Genomic DNA, 7,036 nt, shown 5'->3' with positions numbered 1-7,036 from the left:
AGAGATTGTTTTGCTTGGGATTATGATGAGATGCCTGGTCTCGGAAGAGACTTAGTCGAATTGAAATTACCAATAAAAGAAGGGAAGAAGCCAATAAAGCAAACTCCCAGAAGATTCGCGCCAGAGATTCACTCGAAGATTAAGACAGAAGTCGAAAGACTCTTGCGTTGCAAATTTATCCGAACTACAAGGTATGTCGAGTGGATTGCTAATATAGTACCTGTAATTAAAAAGAATGGCTCATTAAGAGTATGCATAGACTTTCGTGACCTTAATGCAGCTACTCCTAAAGATGAGTATCCTATGCCTGTAGCAGAAATGCTAGTAGACTCAGCCGCAGGTTTTGAGTATTTGAGCATGTTAGATGGATATTCAGGATACAATCAAATTTTTATAGCAGAAGATGATGTATCCAAGACAGCATTTCGTTGTCCAGGAGCAATAGGCACTTACGAATGGATTGTGATGCCTTTTGGTCTGAAAAATGTTGGGGCAACTTATCAAAGAGCAATGAATTCTATATTTCATGGCTTTATAGAAACGTTCATGCAAGTGTATATAGATGACATCGTGGTAAAATCTACCTCGGGTATGAGTCATCTCGATCATCTAAGCCAATCATTCGAAAGAATGAGGAAATATGGCTTGAAGATGAATCCCCTTAAATGTGCTTTCTTTGTGCAGGCAGGTGATTTCTTGGGTTTCGTAGTCCACAAAAAAGGGATAGAAATCAACCAAAACAAGACAAAAGCCATTATGGAAACCAAGTCTCCATCCACGAAGAAAGAATTGCAGTCTTTATTGGGTAAGATAAATTTCTTGAGAAGATTTATCTCTAACTTAAGTGGACGCACCCAAGCTTTCTCGCCCCTATTACGGCTTAAGCAAGGAAAGTTCGAATGGAGTGCAGAACATCAAGAAGCTTTCGATCAAATAAAGCAATACTTGACGTGTCCACCAATTCTCATTCCCCCGAATGGGAAGAAGCACATGCGCTTGTATATCTCAGCATCAGATAAAACAATAGGCAGCATGTTAGCCCAAGAAGATGAGAACGGCATCGAAAGAGCCATTTATTACTTAAGTAGAGTACTCAATGATGCAGAGACTAGATATACTGATATAGAAAAACTCTGCCTTTGTTTGTATTTCTCTTGTATCAAACTTAAGTATTATATAAAGCCAGTTGACGTCTACGTTTCATCTCATTGTGACGTTATTAAACACATGTTATCTAAGCCAATACTACACAGTCGGATTGGCAAGTGGGCTTTAGCCCTTACTGAATATTCATTAATATTTCAGCCTCTCAAGGCAATGAAAGGTCAAATTGTGTCAGATTTCATTGTTGACCATGCGGTGGTTGAGAATCATCAACATTATGTGGATTTGAAACCTTGGAAGTTATATTTCGATGGTTCAACACATAGAGAGGGTACTGGTGTTGGAATATTGATAATTTCTCCTGATGGAATTCCAACAAAGCTCAAGTATAAAATTGAAGGTCCATTATGCTCCAATAATGAAGCTGAATATGAAGCATTGATTGTTGGACTTGAGGCTTTGTTAGAATTGGGGGCAACCAGAGTCGAAATTAAAGGAGACTCCGAATTGGTCATCAAGCAATTGACAAAAGAGTACAAGTGCATCAAAGAGAATTTGATCATGTATTTTGTTATTGCAAATAGGCTACTCAAGAAATTTGAATACGTGGAATTAAAACACGTATCAAGAGTGAATAACCAGGAAGCAAACGACTTGGCACAATTAGCCTCAGGATATAAAGTATCAAAAGAAAAGTTGGAAGAATTGATTGAAGTAAGAGGAAGAGCAATGTTTACTAAACTTTCGCCAAGTGATCTGGAGAACTCACGATTGGGTTATGCCAACAAAGAACAATTCGAGGTACTGAATATAGATTCATTAACAGACACAGATTGGAGGAGTCCAATTATTAACTATCTGAAAAATCCTTCGACGGATACAGACAGAAAAATCAAGTATAGAGCCCTGTCATATTATCTGATGGGAAATGAATTGTTCAAGAAAACTCCTGAAGGGGTATTGTTAAAATGCTTGGGAGAAGTAGAAGCATACTTGGCTCTGTCGAACGTACATAGTGGGGCATGTGGTGCACATCAAGCAGGGCACAAAATGAAATGGCTTTTGTTTCGATATGGGATGTATTGGCCTTCGATGTTAAAAGATTGCATAGAATTTGCAAAAGGGTGCCAAGAATGCCAAGAACACGCAGGTATCCAACACGCCCCAGCAAACGAACTAAGTACGATAGTAAAACCATGGCCTTTTAGGGGATGGGCACTAGATTTGATTGGAGAAATTCACCCAAAGTCCTCTAAAGGCCAAAGATACATTTTGGTGGGAATAGACTATTTCACAAAATGGGTCGAAGCAATACCGCTGGCAAATGTGGATCAAGAGGCTGTGATTGAGTTTATTCAAAAACATATTATATATAGGTTTGGAATCCCAGAAAGCATAACAACGGATCAGGGATCAGTCTTTACTGGACGAAAAATGCAAGACTTTGCCAGAGAAACAGGTTTCAAGTTATTTACTTCTACACCTTATTATGCTCAAGCAAATGGCCAAGTTGAAGCAGCAAATAAAGTAATAATTGGCCTTATTAAGAAACATGTAGGAAGGAAACCCAAGAATTGGCATAAGACTTTAGATCAGGCACTTTGGGCTTGTCGAACGTCTCCAAAAGAAGCCACAAATACAACTCCTTTTCAGTTAACGTTTGGACATGACACAGTACTTCCAATTGAGATATGTTTGCAATCAGTAAGAATACAAAGGCAAGCAGACATTCCTCCCAACGTATACTGGGAATTAATGATGAACGAGTTAGTAGATTTGGACGAAGACAGGCTTCGAGCATTGGAAATGATAAAGAGGCAAAAGGAAAGAGTGTCCAGAGCATATAACAAAAAGGTGAAAGGTAAAACTTTTGTTAATAATGATCTAGTTTGGAAAGTTATTCTACCTATAGATCGAAAGAATCAGGCACTTGGTAAATGGTCCCCACGTTGGGAAGGACCCTTTCGAATCTTAAAAGTATTCTCGAACAATGCCTACGAAATAGAAGAGTTAGCAGAAGATCGCAGGATCTTAAGAGTAAACGGGAAATACTTGAAGAGATATAAACCTAGCATGCATGAAGTAAAGATTGCAAAGACGTAGACACTTAAAGTACTACGAAAAGCCAAAATGGTCAGGCATGTGTCAAAGTATACTTCACATTGATCAAAATGGCTTTAGAATCAGAAAAAATTATGGAAAGAAAAATCAAAGCACCAAAATATTCTTTTCATTGCAAGCATGGAAATACATTTCATTACAAAAAGATCCAGAAATAGGATCTGAGATTACAAAAGAGAGGAAGGCATAGACATACAAAAAGATTAAACTTAGACTCGCTAGTTAATTCTGGCGTCCAGACTGTCCAGAGATAGCACAGGAACAGGTTCAGCTTCGAACATATCCCTAGCCCCAGAATCACGCATTCTTCTCACTACGCCTTTCTTGAGAAAAATGTAACTAAGGAGTCTCCCGTATGGAAGGCAAGTTACACTTTCTCGACGGTCCACGCCGATAGCAACAGCTTTGACAAGACCTTTGAAGATCATCAAAGGTATGTTAATCTTTCTTCCCCGAATACCACAGAGAATAAACTCCAGATCTTCAACCATGATGTTATTCTCATCAATCACCCGAGGTTGAAAGTTGCCTACGAGCATTTGGTGCCAAATCCTGATGGTTTGTGCGCTGTAGCGATCACTGTCCATGAGTGTTCTCAACATGATATGAGTAGTCATGCTAAGAACATTATCATCAAAAGTTGCTCCGGTGTTATTGCATCTTATGAGATTGGCAATAGTGGTGGGGGTAATGCTAAGGTGAGCATGTCGAACGGATGAATCAATGGTGGCTCTACCTTCAGGGTCCATGCGTAAAGACGCATTCATCCAAAACTCTGCCACCATATTAGGGTAGATGGCACCCTCCAGGACTTCCTCAAAGTAGAAGTTCAGTTCCTGATTAGCAAAGAGATTTTCAATGTTAAGGAAATGACGAAGGAGTTCATCCTCATCAAGTCTGAACTCACCCTTGATGAGAGCTTTGAGATCGTTAAAGGAAAGAATTCCAGCCATTTCAGGGAAAAATGGTGTTTGAGAGGAAAGAGTTGTGTTTTCTCTTTTTTCTGTGTTTTGGTTTGGGGAAGAAATATTTGAATGAAGAAATAAAAGTGATATGGAACCCTTTATATAGAAGGAGAATACTGAAGGTTGGTTTTACATTTTTAATGAGTGATTAGACTGCGGTTCGTTTTTCAAAGTAAGAAGTTATGGCCTCCGCCGTTTCCCGCCCTTGGAAGTTGAAAAGTAATCATTAAACTGATGCACGCACGTCTGAAAACCGACGTTTTGGAGAAAGTGACATCACTTTTAATAATGATTATGGCTAGAAGAAGTGGAAACGTCAAGTCTAGAGGCAAGAGTGCTGCGAAGGATGTTCAGGTTCTACATGTTGTATTTAATAAAAAGCACTGTAGGAAATCTAAAGATATATTTGGCAGAAAATTGAAAGATTTGTTAAAATTAGTGCAAGCAAATATTATAGATAGAAATGGGAGCCAGGCGTACAAATATTATATGTCTCGATTACAAAATAAAAATCCAACAAATGAAACAAGATTGAAGACATCTAGCTAAAGTCCTCAGGGAGATTCCTTTTGATCTTCAGATATTGAGTTTCCCATGAGGACATTCGAAGGTCAATTAGTGCCCTTTGTTTCTTCAACTTTTCGATCTCTGGCACTAACTTCTGTGCAGTCTCGAAATGTTTGATTCCTGACTGCACCACTTCGAGCAAATCTTGTTGGTTAGATTCTTGGAGGGCTGCTTGGCTACTTTCAGCTTCCTTTATCTTGCCCTCGAGCATTTTTATTTCTTGTTTCCAGGAGCTGATTTTCTTCTCATATTCATCAATGGCTTTTTGATTCGCCGAATGTTTAAGCTTGAGGGCTTCACCTTGTTTTGTGGCTTCCACAGCAGAATTCCATGAAGAGTCATGAGAGGCCACTATCTTAGATAATTCTTTCTCGACATTTTGCTTTTGAAGAATGTCAGCTTGGAGTTGTTCAAGGAGAGAGCCTAGCAGAACAATCATCTCTGAGACTTCTGGGGAAACTTGAAGCAAATCTACTTTCTTTAAAAGTTGATTTAAGTTGTAGCTTTTAACAGGGTCCCGGTTGAGAACATCTACAAGATTGACCCCAAAGAATCTCTCTTTTATCTGTCGAAGAAGGTTAGGAGTATCTTCCTTGTCACTAGAATCTGCAGTTACAGCTGGAGAAACATCAGGCTCCGAAAGTGAAGAAGTATTCACATTCATGATAGCCCTTAGGAACCCAAGAGGATCAGTTTGTTTAAGTTGTTCAAGCTCCGAAGAAGTAGGCTTCGTAGGAGCAGGCGTCGAAGTTGTCTCAGGAATAGTTTTTACATCGGGAGTCGAAGCCCCTTGAGAAATTGGTTTTTCTGGTTGAGAAATCTCCTCCATGGCATCTTTTTCCGATGCAGAATCTTCGTTGCCATGAGTTTGCTGGTTCACATTGTCGCTGTCGGAGAATGGATGATCCTCTTCCAAATCTTTGCCTTGATGAGTAGGTGGGGATTCGTCAGTAGATTGGCTTTCTTCGATTGGCTCATTAGGCAATATAGTGGCAATTGGCCTAACGTCTTCGAAGACTGGTGAGAGAACATGGGTTCTAGCTTGAGAAGTATCTGTTTCGAACGAAGCCAAGATAATCATGAGGTTAAGCCTTCGAAAGTTTTAATTGAGGAAAGTTAAAGTTTAACAATTACCATAAAGTTTATCAACATCAATGGTGAGGCCAGGGTCTTTGAAACCAGAAGTAGCAGTGCCAGCATCATCCTGCAATAACAAGGTAAAATGCCAGTGCAATTAGTTAGTTAAAATTACAAGATAATATGTAAGACAAACGCAAGATACCTTGGGTGGATTATTGTCTGGGCTTGAGTTATGACTTTCCAAAACAAGAGCATTGCTGGCAGTCTTCAAAGGAGACTCTTCAGAAGACGCCTTATTGCCAGGAGAAGCAGCTTTTGAAGGACTTGCCTTTTTCCCTTTTCTTGAAGGGGTAACAGCTTTGTGTTTCTTTTTCTGTCCTTGTCTAGTTTGAGGAGGAGATTTGTCTTCACCGTCTGAGGCATTGGTCGAAGAAGCTTTACGCTTCGAACCCGTTGGGGGTTTCGAGCTCTGGCAAGTGAAAGATGAGAAAGATGAGTACCAATCACAGAGTTGCACCAGATTTAGAGTATGAGATAAGTATTTACCGTGGGCTTCTTGTCCGTGACGATCGAATCACTTTCGTTTGGTTTGTCGCTTTTAGATGCCTCAGACTCTTTTGGGGCAGAAGCTTCTTTAATCTTCCTCCTTCGTGCAACAGCTGTAGTTGAGACTGAAATCAGTATATCAGTAAAAGAAAAGAAAAGTCAGTCGAAAAAGATTGCCTTAATCCAAACCTTCAGGTATTGGAGTCAGGACACAAACGTGTTTAAGATCTATATGAAGATGTCCTTTGAAAGTATCCAAGGTATGCTTAGTCGGAACCACTCGTTCAGCGCGTTTTTTGGCACTCTCTTGAAGAATTTTGAGAGCATTCCCACACACGAACCAGTCTGGGAAAGGAGGACTTAGAGCCACACCAAAATCAGCACTTGGTAGTGGAGGGAATTTTGGAGGATGAAGTTTGAAAGCCACTTCATAACGTAGTTCTGGTCGAACATACGAGGGCAATTTCAATTTATTTAGTTTGGTGGAAAACTTTTCGCGCAAAGTGACTGCAGCCTCACGAACGGTCCGACTAAGATCATCAGGCCTATAGATAGTTTCAAAGAATTTTTGAAAAGCTTGGATTTCTTTAATATGAGTTGAAGTACCTTTTTTGAAGTTCTCCTGCACATCAGTGAAAGCTGCGGTTAGTTCT

This window comes from Vicia villosa, unplaced genomic scaffold (assembly GCF_029867415.1).
Source record: "Vicia villosa cultivar HV-30 ecotype Madison, WI unplaced genomic scaffold, Vvil1.0 ctg.000400F_1_1, whole genome shotgun sequence".
NCBI classification, from domain to species: domain Eukaryota; kingdom Viridiplantae; phylum Streptophyta; class Magnoliopsida; order Fabales; family Fabaceae; genus Vicia; species Vicia villosa.
The sequence above is the reverse complement of the archived record's forward strand: the minus strand, read 5'-3'. Positions refer to the sequence as shown.